Below are 16081 nucleotides of genomic sequence, written 5' to 3'. Positions count from 1 at the left end.
ATCAACATGGCTAGGACAAAACAAACTGCAAGAAAATCAACGGGTGGAAAGGCACCTAGAAAGCAGCTTGCGACCAAGGCAGTGCGTAGGTCGGCTCCTGCTACCAGAGGGGTAAAAAAACCACACAGATACAGGCCCGGAACCGTAGCCCGGAGAGAAACTCGTCACTATCAAAAGAGTACCGAACTCTTAATAAGGAAACTGCCCTTTCAGAGACTTGTGCGAAAGATTGCCCAGGATATCAAAACTTACTTTAGGTTCCTGAGTTCGGCTGTGATGGCCTTACAAGAAACCAGAAAGGGGTATTTATTTTGACTTTTTGAGGACACCAACTTGTGTGACATTCACGCCAAAAGGGTGACCATCATGCCGAAAGATATTCAACTTGCCCGTCGTATCCGTGGCGAGAGAGCTTAAGTACCCTAGTTCACCGCAATTGCATCTTAACCAACGGCCCTTTTAAGGGCCACTAGATAGATTAAACAAAAAGGCGAAATTATGTTAAACAGCGTAGTGTTCTGTGAAAAAAAAGGTATGACTCAAGAAGGCATAATTATTTCAAAATTGCCCAAAATTCAAGCAGTTCTTCTACCAAAGAAGACTGAAAAACCGGCAAAGGCCTAAATGAATCTAATTTTAGCACCAAGACCAATTCTAAATTAACCAACAGCCCCTTTCAGGGCTAAAAATTCATTGAATCACTCTAAAGCATCTAACCACTCCCGGAATGGAAAAAGCTATGAAATTAAGGATGCTAATGTGAAAAGGAAATCTTTCAAATTTATCTGGTAACAAAAGACACGAATTTAATGGAGGCTGGGGAGATATTTTCCTTAAAAATCCTTAAATTATACACCAAAATCTAAATATATATTCGAGGCTAAACTATTTTGTTAAAATAAATGAAGTTTCAAAGACCCTCTAATTCGACTGATCTAAACTAGCCTTGGAAGCCATAGGGTAGGGTAGTCATCACAAAGGTAGAAACATTTTGGGGGGTTTTTCTTTTTTTTTTTTCAGAAGGAATAAAGTTTTTTTTTAAGAAAAAGAATTAATAAACATATTTTGATTCTTTTTAAATATTTGTCTACTGAAAACCTTGAATTATGACTCTAAAACTAGGCATTTTTATTTCTTTTCAGTTTGTAGGCCAACAATCATTTTGTTACAAAATTTCTCAGCCAACGGCCATACCACGTTGAAAGTACCCAGTCTCGTCAGATCCTGGAAATCAAACAACGTCGGGCCCGGTCAGTACTAGGATGGGTGACCGCCTGGGAACACCGGGTGCTGTTGGCATCTATATATATATATATATATATATATATATATATATATATATATATATATATATATATATATATATATATATATATATATATATATATATATATATATATAAATATATATTATAATGATTTTTTTCAAAGTAAAACAATATTCTTGGTAACAAACTCGTTTCCTTATTCTAATAATGCCAAGCTGATTGCATCTTTTATAAGAAAAAAGAAAAACAGAAGAGACTAAGTTGGACATCTCCTTGATTTCCATCTATCGGTAATAAATAAATGCCAACACTTGACTCACATTTATCTAAGCCAATAAATTAAGTGAAAAATTGTAACCAAAGTGACATTATAAGCCCCCAAGATATTTTAGTCAATCATTCTGGCAAGAAAATCAAGTTGAAAGCCACCAAGACACATACAGTTTTAAATGATTAATTCTCCTTTGCTGGAATTGATTCTTCACTCCATGGGGCATCGCCTTGATCGGTCAAATATACTGGGGGCTTATAATGTCACTTTCAATTTTTGTCACAAGTCACAATTTTTTAATTTATCTATTGGCTCATCAGCTAAGCCAAAACAACAGTGGACTCACACTCATTTCTGATTTCCAAAAAGATGGTGTGTCAATCAATATATTCCATTGGGGGTACTTTACCAGCAATTTATGATAAAAAGCTGATTGAACAGTGTATTTATGTCAAAATCGTCTTCATATATGTTCGGGCTCAACTCCATTCGACAGTTCAAATACCTTTGTCTTTCAGTAGCATCTACACCACAATTCTGCTTCTTCCTTCAATAGCACCGCATAAATAGCTGAATTAAATCAAAGACTTACTTTAAAATTAGTCTTTGATTTGTCCATGTTCAAATCCTCTTCATATGTTGTCAAGCTCAACTCCATTGTACAGCTCAAATTGCCTTGGTCTTTCAATCGCATCTATAGCAAAAGTCTATTTGTTCCTTCAATAGCGCCGCCTAAGCAATTGTCTTAGATCCAAAACTAACTTCAAATGTCTCTTCAAATGTTTTCAGCCTCCACTTCATTGTCTAGTTCAACTACTTTTGTCTTTCAGTAGCATCAATAACACCAATGTACTTTTTCCTTCAAGAGCGCCGCAAAAACAACTGACTTTAATCAAAGACTTCCAACGTATTCTATCTTCTATCTTCTAACGTATCTTCACGAAACTGCTCTACCTAGGTGAACTATTCCTGCTCAGAGGCCTAGCGAGTCATTTCTAGGTAATCTTTGGTTTTATTTTTTGATTTTGCAAAGATTGCGATTAATCTGTTGTATTGTTAAATAAGAAAACAATACCAACAACAACAGTCATTCTTAGAGTCTAAACTTTTTGTATCGTATATTCTAACGTATATTCTAGGAGCCACTCTACCTGGGTGAACAATTCCTGCTCAGAGGCCTAGCAAGTCATTTCTAGGTAATCGGTGTTTCTTCTTTTTGTTTTTGCCAAGATTGTGATTCATTTGTTGTATTGTTAAATAAGAAAAAAAAACAACAACAACAGTCATTTTTAGAGTCTAAACTTTTTGTATCGTATATTCTAACTTATATTCAGGGAACCGCTCTACCTGGGTGAACAATTTCTGCTAAGAGGCCTAGCAAGTCATTTCTAGGTAATCTGTGGTTCTTCGTTTTTCGTTTTGCAAAGATTGCGATTCATGTGTTGTATTGTTAATTAAGAAAACAGTACCGACAACAACAGTCATTTTTAGAGTATAAACTTTTTGTATCGTATATTCTAACGTATATTCATGGAACCGCCGCACCTGGGCGAACAATTTCTTTTCACAGGCTTAGCGAGTCATTTCTAGGTAATCTGTGGTTCTGAGAAAATTGTTTCTGAGTTGTGGCAGAGAGGTTCAAACAGCTCTGAGGCTGCTACTACCCGGAGAACTTGCCAAGCACGCTGTTAGTGAAGGCAATTAAGCTGTAACAAAATACACAAGCTCCAAATAAGGGGGTTTCCCCCGAATATTAGTGCTCAATCAGCCGGACCCTCCCAAACAGCGCTTGAAAGGGCTAACACCTTATTTCAAATGCTCTACTCTCAAATTGCTATCATTACTCCTGTAAGATTAGTGAAATCTTGGGTTAACAAGAACCCTTACTAAACCACAATTCAAAACAATTTTAAGGGTCCCTGTTTAGAAGGCAGGTCTCAATTTGCTCGTTGTATAGAAAATAATATCTATCGCCGAATAGTTAAAAAGAATAGAAAAGGGGGCCTCGACCTTTTAATGACATTCCAGTGAAAGCATTTTTAAAGGTCTGTGGGCCCCATTGGGAGCCGTTCATTCTTTGAGTGTTATTGGATTTATTAGGCTGGCCTAAATTGGCTTTTTGCGTGTTTCCTTTTCATTACATGTTTTGGATCTTGTTGAATGCCACGCTGAATTTATGACTCATTTTTACAATAATTTGGCGTATACCTGAAATAATTTCGACCTTTGTTTGGTTACTTTACCCGTAGTGTTTTTTTTTTATGTCCGTTGATTTTGAATTGAAATCGAATAGTTGTGGGCATCAAGCCATGGCCAATTGTAAAAAAAGCCAAGAGAGATGTTCCGATTGAGTGAGAGGCAAATCTGGCATTAAACCCCTTATTAGGATTGCATAAACATGAGTCTGTTCATTTTTGGGGGGGTATTTTTAGATTTATTAGACTGGCCTAAATTGGCTTTTGGTGTCTTTCGCTTTTCATTAGATAGTTTGGATCTTGTTTAATGCCACGCCGAATCCTATAATTTAATTTTGAAATAATTATGCCACCTTGAGTCATACATTTTTTTTTTTTTCACCGAATACTACGCTGTTTAACATAATTTCGCCTGTTTGTTTAATCCATCTAGTGGCCCTTTGTGATGACTACCCTACCCTATGGCTTCCAAGGCTAGTTTAGATCTGTCGAATTAGAGGGTCTTTGAAACTTCATTTATTGTAACAAAATAGTTTAGCCTCGAATATATATTTAGATTTTGGTGTATAATTTAAGGATTTTTAAGGAAAATATCTCCCCAGCCTCCGTTAAATTCGTGTCTTTTGTTACCAGATAAATTTGAAAGATTTCCTTTTCACATTAGCATCCTTAATTTCATAGCTTTTTCCATTCCGTGAGTGGTTAGATGCTTTAGAGTGATTCAATGAATTTTTAGCCCTGAAAGGGGCTGTTGGTTAATTTAGGATAGGTCTTGGCGCTAAAATTAGATTCATTTAGGCCTTTGTCGGTTTTTCAGTCTTCTTTGGTAGAAGAACTGCTTGAATATTGGGCAATTTTGAAATAATTATGCCTTCTTGAGTCATACCCTTTTTTTCACAGAACACTACGCTGTTTAACGTAATTTCGCCTGTTTGTTTAATCTATCTAGTGGCCCTTAAAAGGACCGTTGGTTAAGATGCAATTGCGGTGAACTAGGGTACTTAAGCTCTCTCGCCATGGATACGACGGGCAAGTTGAATATCTTTCGGCATGATGGTCACCCTTTTGGCGTGAATGTCACACAAGTTGGTATCCTCAAAAAGTCAAAATAAATACCCCTTTCTGGTTTCTTGTAAGGCCATCACAGCCGAACTCAGGAACCTAAAGTAAGTTTTGATATCCTGGGCAATCTTTCGCACAAGTCTCTGAAAGGGAAGTTTCCTTATTAAGAGTTCGGTACTCTTTTGATAGTGACGAGTTTCTCTCCGGGCTACGGTTCTGGGCCTGTATCTGTGTGGTTTTTTTACCCCTCCGGTAGCAGGAGCCGACCTACGCACTGCCTTGGTCGCAAGCTGATTTCTAGGTGCCTTTCCACCCGTTGATTTTCTTGCAGTTTGTTTTGTCCTAGCCATGTTGATAGTTTGTCTCTCTTTAAGAGAATCAGTGATGCCAGACTAGACGGAGAGGATTATGCTAGAAATGAACTAGGGTACTTAAGCTCTCTCGCCACGAATACGACGAGCAAGTTGAATATCTTTCGGCATGATGGTCACCCTTTTGGCGTGAATGACACACAAGTTTGTATCCTCAAAAAGTCCAAATAAATACGCCTTTTTTAGTTTCTTGTAAGGCCATCACAGCCGAACTCTGGAACTTCAAGTAAGTTTTGATATCCTGGGCAATCTCTCGCACAAGTCTCTGAAAGGGCAGTTTCCTTATTAAGAGTTCGGTACTCTTTTGATAGTGACAAATTTCTCTCCGGGCTACGGTTTCGGCCTGTATCTGTGTGGTTTTTTCACCCCTCCGGTAGCAGGAGCCGACTTACGTGCTGCCTTTGTCGCAAGCTGCTTTCTCGGTGCCTTTCCGCCCGTTGATTTTCTTGCAGTTCGTTTTGTCCTAGCCATGTTGATAGTTTGCCTCTCTTTAAAAGAATCAGTGTTGCCAGATTAGACGGAGAGGATTATGCTTTCTTGAGCCCAAAATTATGCTTTTTTGGACAGATTTATGCTACGCTTCTATATTTTCCCAGGTTTCACGAAAAAGTTGATCAGTTAAGACAAGTCGAATTCTGTCTTATCTTAATAAAGGTTCTGTAAAGTAAAGTAAAGAATACGGCATTAGACTTTACAGTCCACACAGGCGGTGCTGATCTCCGTTTCTTGGCCCAATTTGGTTCACGTTTTTCGTCTTTTTTCGCAGGTCGTCTTTCTTCTCGAAGCGGTTGACGACATTTGAAAACCATAGTGTCTTACATCATCATCAAAATTTTACTTCAGATACATTAAAAATAGAAGGAAAAAACGCGGTTCATATTCAATGATCTTCTTCATATTTGCTTTTGGATTTGACTTCTTGACCAGGGGGTGGGATGGCTAAGTAGAGGTTCTCGATATTGTGGAGCTTGATCTGACTGTCTGTAGGGACATATTTGTAACAAACTGTATATTTTGTTTTTAGTCCCGATTTTGTGACCCACACGGCTTCAATATTCTTTCTTTCTTTCTTTTTTCTTTAAATCATTCTTTCTTCAACCTATTCCGTTTTTTTTGTCTTGACATCACTGACCCAAGAAAAAACTCTTTCTGAGCCTGTGTTCGAATGCGGTAGGGAGAGCACCCACCCGGCAAGTTCTTCCAGATCTGGAAAACTCTTTCGTCGGTAAAGTTTCTCGTTTTGAGCATTTTTCTCCACATCAAGTCTGTAGTAATTTTTCTCACATCTATCTTTTCAGAGTCACTAAAAGCATGTGGCAGCTTGCGCCACTGGGAATCAATATCTGTTAGTTTTTGCATGATATTTGTAAATCGGTTTACTACAACACCTAGTGACGGAATACTGGTTCCTTCAGTTCCCAGGGCCATCTTGTGATTAAGAAACTGAAGAGACTTTAAAAAAGGATCACTGTGCGGGAAGCGCTTAAGCGTCTGTGTCGCTGCGATAATATAGAAGCCTAAACACCTAAACACTGTGCAGAAAATTTTAATTTAGTTTGGTCGAAAAATTATAAACATCTTGATTGATAACCATAACCATCTTAAATTGATAAGCCATCTTTGGTGTTCGTTTTATTGATGTGACTTTATGAGTTGTTATATATCGTCTTAAATTATGCTACGATTATGTTATCTTAAGGAGGATTATGCTTTGACGCTTTTGGCTACTAAATATGCTACGTTCCGCATAATTATGCTACATCTGGCAACACTGAAAAGAATGAGCAAACGAATCAATACCTAGTGGCTATATCTATACGGAGCTCCAGCCACGCGACAGAGTCACATTTTGACGGGAAAGACTTTAACAACATATATTGAGTGGGCTTTGAAGGAAATCTCTTAGTTTGACAAAAACTTTACAGCTGTTGACGACTCCACAGAATTTAATATGACAGGAAGAGGAAAAGGAGGAAAGGGGCATGGAAAAGGAGGCGCAAAACTTCATCGCAAAGTTCTTCGTGACAATATCCAGGGTATCACAAAGCCAGCTATCAGAAGACTGGCTCGCCGCGGTGGTGTAAAACGTATATCTGGCCTAATTTACGAGGAAACCAGAGGTGTTCTTAAAGTTTTTCTCGAAAATGTTATTCGTGATGCTGTCACCTACACAGAACATGCCAAGAGAAAGACAGTAACTGCAATGGATGTAGTCTACGCTCTGAAGCGTCAAGGTCGTACATTGTATGGCTTTGGCGGTTAATGGTCCCCCTGAACTGCCCCCCTACCCAAAGTCCTTTTTAAGGCCACCAAATCCTTTAGACACTTTCTTGCTCAGGTTTTTAAGCCTTTCCTTTGTTGTGCCTTTAAAATGTCGGTAAATACTTTTCTTTTTTCGTCTCAGGTATAATATCTGATTAGAAATATACAAACAAATTTTCCATTGCCAAATTTACTGTATTTAGCTTTTCTTTGCATATTTATGAATAAAGTTGCGTATTCACACCATGGAATTATTCAAAGAAATAATTGTTGTTATTTAACTGCACAAGCCCATTCTTTCATTTTTGAATGAAGATAGTAGGAACGGAGGAAAATGGGTTCACAGCACCGGGCATCCGATTGTCTTTAATTTAGAGGTCGGGAAATAACAGTAAATCGACTTTTAGCTGGTATTCATTTCAATGCTTTTCTTTTGTGCATTTCAATGCTAAGTATTGACCATATTAGTTTGTTCCAACACTGATTCTGTTCTTTTAAAATACAATACGCCATAAACCTCTAAAATTGAGTTTATTTGTGATTATATAGTAACAATTTGTTGCCGTTTTTTTAATTTTCTTTATTTATGATTTATAATGTTGTTTTTTAAGCAAAACTTGAAAATATACTGTAGAAAGGGACATTTTTCCCGTTTAAAACAATTCCTTTATCAGTAGAGCGTTTATTAAAACTTTCAGATAGCCTGAGAACGAAAGAAATAAAAGTGGGTTTATTTGTGATTATATAGCAACAATTCGTTATGCGTTTTTAACTTTTGCAAAAAAATTTTGCCATTTGTGTTTTAAACTATTGCGTTTTTTTTTATTTTATTTTTGATTTCTATTGTTGGTTTTAAACAAAACTCGAAAATATACTGTAGAAAAGAACATATTTCTAGTTTAAAGCAATTCATTTTTTGTGTAGAATGAATATTAAATGTTCATATATCCTGGTATCGAAACAAACAAAATGCAGTTTGCTTCAACTTTGCGTCCAACCCCCCCCCCTCCCGCATCTCAAAAATATTATAACACAATTTTTATCTTTTAAAATGTAATGCAAAAATAAAGTAAATTTTTTTATTAGAATGCAAATTTAACATACAAGCCTCAAAGTTTCAATATTTTGAGTCCTTTGAAATACAAGACTATAAGCAATAAAAGCCTTTGTTTCAAAAAAAAATGTATCCGAGTTTTTTACTCATCTTTGTTTGAAAACTGTCGTGCTAAGGGGATTCTGATAAAAAAGGGAAAAAAAAGAAAAAAAATTCAGAGATACTTCTTTTTAAAAGCCTACTTATCCTCCTCATATCCTCCCTGTACTACCTGTACTACCACTAGTAGAGACTTCAATACAAAAATCTAAAAGGCAAAAATTCCTTACTTACTTATTAAACAGTTCGTGGTAACGAACTGTAGTAAGGAGCGACCCGGCTCAATAGTAACCAAAACTTTAAAAAAATGATATCAATAGCTACATAAAAGGAATCGCATTTTAATGCTGATTTTAAATATATAAGTTTCATCAAGTTTAGTCATACCCATCAAAAGTTACGAGCCTGAGAAAATTTACGTTATTCAAGAAAATAGGGGGAAACACCCCCTAAAAGTCGTAGAATCTTAAAGAAAATGACATCATCGGATTCAGCGTATCAGAGAACCCTACTGTTGAAGTTTCAAGCTCCTTTCTACAAAAATGTGGAATTTTGTATTTTTTGCCAGAAGACAAATCACGGGTGCGTGTTTATTTGTTGGTTTTTCCCAGGGGTCATCGTATTGACCAAGTGGTTCTAGAATGTCGCAAGAGGGCTCATTCTAAAAAAAATGAAAAGTTCTAGTGCCCTTTTTAAGTGAAAAAAATTGGAAAGCATCTAGGCCCCCTCCCATGCTCATTTTTTCCCAAAGTCAACGGATCAAAATTTTGAGATACCCATTTTGTTCAGCATAGTCGAAAACCATAATAACTATGTCTTTTGGGATGACTTACTCCCCCACAATCCCTGGGGGAGGGGCTGCAAGTTACAAACTTTGACCAGTGTTTGCATATAGTAATGGTTATTGGGAAGTGTACAGACGTTTTCAGGGGGGTTTTATTTTGTTTGGGGGTGGGAATGAGAGGAGGGGGCTATGTTGGAGGATCTTTCCTTGGAGGAATCTGTCATGGGGGAAGAAAAATTTAATGAATAGGGCGCATTCTATCATTACTATAAGAAAATATGAGAAATAAACCTGAAAACTTTTTTCAAATGAAAGGAAGGAGTAGCATTGAAACTTAAAACGAACAGAGATTATTACGCATATGAGGGGTTCTAAAAATACTTTAGCATAAAGAGCGAGGTATTTAGGAGGAGATAAATATCTCGCTCTTTATGATAAAGTATTCTTAGTAATTTCAACTATTTATTCTACGGCCTTTCTGATTCAGGGATCATTCTTAAAGAATTGGGATAAAACTTACGATTTAGTTTAAAAAGCAAGGTATTAACGAGGGTACAAACCCCCTCGTATACATAATAAAAATATAACATAATGAAATTTTGTTACGTAAGTTAATTCTTAAGTTACGTATATTTTTTACTCATAAAAACATTCGTTAAAAATTAAAAGTTCTAGTTGCCTTTTTAAGTAATCGAGAAATTGAAGGGCAACTAGACCTCCTTCTCCACCCCTTATTTCTCAAAATCGTCTGATCAAAGTACCATTTAGACAAAAAAAGAATTAATATACAAATTTCATTTTAATAATTTATGTGCGGAGAGCCAAAACCAAACATGCATTAATTCAAAAACGTTCAGAAATTAAATAAAAAAAAAACTAATTTTTTTAGCTGAAAGTAAGGAGCAACATTAAAATTTAAAACGAACAGAAATTACTCCGTATATGAAATGGGTTGTCCCCTCCACAATCCCTTGCTCTTTACGTTAAACTTTGACTCTTTGCCACAATTCTACTTTTTAAAACAATCAAAAGCTTTAGCGTAAAGAGCGAGGGATTGCGGAGGGGACAACCCATTTCATATACGGATTAATTTCGGTTCGTTTTAAGTTTTAATGTCGCTCCTTACTTTCAGCTAAAAAAAATAGTTTTTTTATTTAATTCATATAAATATAATGATTGTAAATGTGTGAAATACTTTTTTGTATGACTAGGCTAATTTGTGATTTCTATTGTTTAATAATTAACAAACTGAAAAATATACTCCAGCAAGGGACACTCCTCAGGTTACAAATAGTTTAGTTTTAAGTGGTATGTATATTGAACTTTTATATAGTCTGTGATTAAAACAAATAAAAACAATTCATTTCCACTTCCCCCCCTCCCTCGGCAGTGCGAAACCGTACAACGTAATCTTGTCTTTTAAATATAATACTAGAATAAGATGAAATTCATTTTCGTTGGAATACGAGTTTGACACTTTCAGCCTCAAATTTCGGTGTCGTTTCTTATTGCTTTATCTTCCGTGTTTTTGGTTGGAGTCTCGGAATTAATGTCACTGCGATTTTGTAAACACACATGCATGTATATTACAATGTTTGAAAGCACTTGTACTGGATTTCACTAATAAAAAATAAAAAGTGGACACCGTGGATCTAAATTCCTAGCAAAACGTGTTTATTGACATTGAACACTAGTTTGACGGATCTCCACTATTCTCTGCCCCTTTGCTGGCAAATTACCATGGATGAAGCAATGAAAAAAATGTCTAACTATAGAAAATTGACCTGTCTATCCTTTAGTTTAGGTGTCGTTCCTCAAAAGCTTACCTCCTATTCAACAACTTGAATAAAGCCTTTTCAAACAAACGCAAGCACGTCCGAAATTCCTTAGTTCGCGCATACAAAGAAATGTTAACCCGGGTACCGCGGTTTCCAACTTTTTAAGTAAACATGTATTCAGTATTTAGTCGCACTAGTGACAGATAAAAGTAGAGAAGAGTTGAAAATGTCTTAAATTGAAGCTGAAGTGGCACCAGAGTCTGCAGAATCGCAGAGCATGGCTTCACCAGCCAAAAAAGAAAATAAAGGAAAGGCTCCAAAACCAGCTAAGGCTGAAAACCTAAAGGGGATAAAAAGGTCAAGACACCAGGAAACCACCTAAAACACACGAAAATGATTACCAAATCCATTGCTGACCTGAAAGAACGTAGGGGACCTAGCCTTCAGGCCATTCTCAGATACATAATGGGCAATTTCCAGGTTGGCAATGATGCCAAAGTTGTGAATATGCATCTTAAGCAAGCTTTGAAGCGTTGCCTTGCAAATAGAATTGTTATAAATCCCAAAGGTACTGGCATAACTGGTTCTTTCAAGCTTTCAAAGCCTGTCAAGGCCGGAAATTCCAATGCAAAAATAAAGCTTTGAAGCCATCTTAAACATCGCTTAGGATCTTAAGCGATCTTAAGCATCTTAAGCAAGCTTTGCAAGCTGCAGTTAAAAAGTCATCTTCAGCCAAAAAGGCTTCCAATCCAATTGCTGGTAGCAAAAAACCTGTAAAGGTTTTCAAGAAACCAACTGTTTCCAAAACAGCAGTAACAGCAAAGAAATCGACACCCTAGAAGTGGCTTTCAGTCAAGAAAGCTCCCGCCGAGAAAGTAGCATCAAAAAAGTCAGTAGCTAAGAAACCAGCTAAGAAGTAACGAGTGCAATAAATTATCCTGCAGTATGAAATATATCAAATATATATACAAATGTATCGCCATAGCCGATTGGGTAGAGCGGCACCTTCAAATTGCGGGAGCGGAGGTACCATTCCCGACTATTCTGAGCGAGGCTGATGAATCATAACTAATAAGATTATATCAATCAAAAATAATAACAGATTAAAAATAATCAAACTGTAAATCGTGAGAGTTGAGGTGTCATTCCAACTAGACTTATAAATACTTGTACTATTTTACAGTAAAACAACACAAATATAAATAGTTTCGCTTAATTTCTTTTTTTCAAATCTTCGACAAAAAAGGAAAGGTTTGATACATAAGGTTTAGACTCTAAAAATTACTGTTGTTGAAGGTATTGTTTTCTTATTAAACCATACAACACATGAATCGCAATCTTTGCAAAAACAAAAAAGAAGAACAACAGATTACCTAGAAATGACTGGCTAGGCCTCTGAGCAGAAACTGTTCACCCAGGTAGAGTAGTTACCTGAATATACGTTAGAATATACGATTCAAAAAGTCTAGACTCTAAAAATGACTGTTGTTTTTGTATTTGTTTCTTATTTAACAATGCAACACATGAATCGCAACATTTGCAAAAACAAAACAGAAGAACCATAGATTACCTAGAAATTACTCGCTAGGCCTCTGACCAGAAATTGTTCGCCCAGGTAGAGCGGTTCCCTGAATATACTTTAGAATATACGACACAAAAAGTTTAGACTCTAAGAATAACTGTTGTTGTTGGTATTGTTTTCTTATTTAACAATACAACACATGAATCGTAATCTTTGCTAAAAAAAAAGAAAAACCACAGATTACCTAGAAATGAATCGCTGAACTCTGAGCAGAAATTGTTCGCCCAGGTAAAGCGGTTCCCTGAATATAAGTTAGAATATACGATACAAAAAGTTTAGACTCTAAAAATGACTGTTGTTGTTGGTTTTTTTTTCTTATTTAACAATACAACACATGAATCGCAATCTTTGCAAAAACAAAAAAGAAGAACCACAGATTACCTAGAAATGACTCGCTAGGCATCTGAGCAGAAATTGTTCGCCCAGGTAGAGCGGTTCCGTGAATATACGTTAGAATATACGATACAAAAAGTTTTGACTCTAAAAATTACTTTTCGTCGCCTGAAAGCGGTTTTGCCGAATGTAACAATTTTTGGCGAAACTAAGTTGCGAACGCCATCTTGTGTAAAAAATTCTCTTTTGAATGGTCTAATTGACATTGCGGTAAAATATCTCTAACTGTCTGTATTTTGCAGTTCTCCTTTGCCGAATCGCATATTTTTCGATTTCTTTACAGCGGTTTGGCCGAATCGCATACGGGATTATAGCATGGTCCGTTTTGCCGAAAGTTGCTGATTTGCTGAACGCGACCTTGGAGAAGAAGAAGACGATCTTTTTTATCTTGGCGAACAAGATATAATTATGAGACCCAAGACACTGAAAATGTCGATTTCCCCAGATATTTTTGAAACAGACAGGTAAGAGTTAGATATTTTGAGACAGAAGTATGTACAGCAGCACTAATTGTAGTTTGCTTCCACAGTTTTAAAGGAGGTGCTAATGAAGGTTCATGGGCAGAAAAAGCCGGGTCAAAGACGTCAGTCAAGGAAAAAGATGAGGTTTAAAAGTTTTTCCTCTACTACTAAACACCTTCTATGTTAGATCATTGATAGGGTAGCCACTAAAAAAAAATTATCAAACCTGAGCTTTTGAAGATCAGAATGTGATTCTCCTATCTTTCAGCTTTGATTTGAGGCCAAAATCATCTCTCTATTTTGCCTCTAAGCATTTTAAATCTTTTTTAGAAAACTATATTTTACAGAAGGAAATGCTTGTGTTTAACTATTGACTTTAGGGTTTTGTCCATCTAGTAGCCAAAAGCCAAATTGGAACTATGTGCTTCATTGAAATTCTATGAAACCGGGCGGTTTTGAGCTGGTTTTGGGTGCATGGGAAACCCCAACAAGTGAGTTAGATGGGAAAATGTAAATATGATCATCATGGTTATAGTCCAGTAAACCTATTACTGCTGTACAACACTGACTTTTCCTCCTTAGTATCAGTAAATTTTTTAGGCAAGTTCAGCTGTTTTTTTTTTACATCTAAATTTACATTGAAAATTAAGAAATAATCTTAAATAGCTAGGACATCTTACTGATGGACTTATAAGACCCACAATTTTCTCCTGAATGCAATTGTATTTTAAAAATATTTTTTAGCGATATTTTAGACATGTAAATCTGAAAAAGAAAATTCACAGTAATTCATGCTTCTATTACGAAAAAATCACCAATTTGTGCCACTAGGTGTTTGTTTGGCTACCCTATCATTGAGACTGACACCCTGGCATAGTTAATGAAAGTAATTTAGTTCCACTAGGCTATCAAAGCTGAAGAAAACCCATATGTTGGCCAGAATGGAGAACATAAAGCTTTTGTTTTAGCCCCGAAGATTTGTCTTCAGATTATGATGAAGATTCCGACCCGATGTATTTCCCACAAGTAGAAAGTGGCGATAATACTGAAAATTCAGAATGTACACCCAGTAAGGGATCTTCATCAGAAGTCGAAAGTATTGCACTCTACGAAGATGCTGGCCAGTCCAGCTTTCCTACTACTTGGACAAGTAATAGAACAGAAAGTGAACCAGAGGCTACCAGAGAAATCAGTGAAACAGCTTCTGCTAGCATGTCTCCGACCACAGAAGGAAACGATGGCACAGAAACGAGAAATGATACATCCAAAAAGGTCAGAAAGAGGTTAAATAACAAGGAAAAGTGGGTGAAAAATCAGATTAAGAGTGCAGTAAACTCTGGAATTGTTCATCTGAACCCTGTTACCAAAAAAGTACATGGAAAGGAGGAGGAAGTGAAACCCTTTAATTGCCCTCATTTGTGTCCTTTCAGATGTTTTAAACATTTTTCAGAGACTGATCGTCAGATTTTTTTAAAAACTTTTGGGCATTGTCAAAAGATTCCAAAAGGATGTACTATTTGAAAACAACGAAACCTTTACCTAAAAAAAGAAACAAAAAAGAAAGACTCACCGGAAGCATAGATTCCACTATTTCTTGTCAGTTCATAAGAAAGCTGTGGAGGTCTGCAAAGGATTTTATTTTGCTACCCTAGACATCGATGATAAGCGTATACATTATGCCCATAAGCTATCATGAGGTGGAGTACCTCATGTTAGTGTACCACAGAATCCTGTGAATAAAAGTAAAGAAGAGGATCTCGCGTACATAAGAAAGCACATTGTAAGCTTTACAACCATGGAATCTCATTACTGTCATGCCAAAACCAACAGAAAGTTCCTCGACCCTTCACTCACTATAAGCAAAATGAATTCATTGTATGAAAGTAAGTGTGCGGAAGATGATAAGTTGCCTCTCAAGGAACACATGTACAGAAAAGTTTTCAATTGTGAATTTAATCTTGCATTTCATGTTCTTGAAACTGACAGATGTGATGTTTGTGAAGAAAAAAGGTGGCCGAAAAAAATGGTACTGAATTATATGAGGAGGTCAAAACCTCTCATGCAAAACATGTGAAAGGAAAACTAGAAAGCAAAGAAGAAAGAGGGCTTCGGATGACCCCGTATTGTGTTTTGATATGGAAAACTTTTTCTCTTTGCCAAAAGGGGATGTTTCGTCCTTTTTTTACAAAAGGAAGATCACTTGCTTCAACTTAACTGCTATTCTTACCTTTCGCAGACATACAGGAAAGCTAATCAAGAGAGTTTATTGTTGTTTGTGGACAGAATGTCTTGCTGGTAGAAGTGGAAATGATATTGCCAGTTGTCTTTGTGCTATCCTTGATAAGGCTTTTACTACCTATCCTGACATCAGAAAGTTGGCTACCTGGTCAGATTAATGTGTGCCTCAAAATCGTAATCAAATAATGAGCTACATGATGCAAGACACCCTGAAGAAGCATCCACATGCTCAGAGTATAATGATGAAGTATTCTGAGCCTGGCC

The 16081-nt window shown here is 36.5% G+C and overlaps 1 protein-coding gene, 1 non-coding gene and 1 pseudogene across 2 annotated transcripts in view; all 3 read left to right on the top strand.

Moving 5' to 3' along the window:
• The window catches only part of LOC136032954 (dipeptidase 2-like), a 285294-nt gene that overhangs the window by 207581 nt on the left and 61632 nt on the right, over nt 1-16081 (top strand). The gene's annotated exons all lie outside the window — the stretch shown is intronic.
• LOC136033368 (uncharacterized) lies at nt 7-7429 on the top strand (annotated as a pseudogene).
• Nucleotides 1181-1299, top strand: LOC136033395 (5S ribosomal RNA). Its single transcript, XR_010618923.1, has one exon. It is a non-coding gene; the product is annotated as a 5S ribosomal RNA (ribosomal RNA).

Source organism: Artemia franciscana, chromosome 11 (genome assembly GCF_032884065.1).
Source record: "Artemia franciscana chromosome 11, ASM3288406v1, whole genome shotgun sequence".
Lineage (NCBI taxonomy): Eukaryota > Metazoa > Arthropoda > Branchiopoda > Anostraca > Artemiidae > Artemia > Artemia franciscana.
The sequence above is the reverse complement of the archived record's forward strand: the minus strand, read 5'-3'. Positions and strand labels throughout refer to the sequence as shown.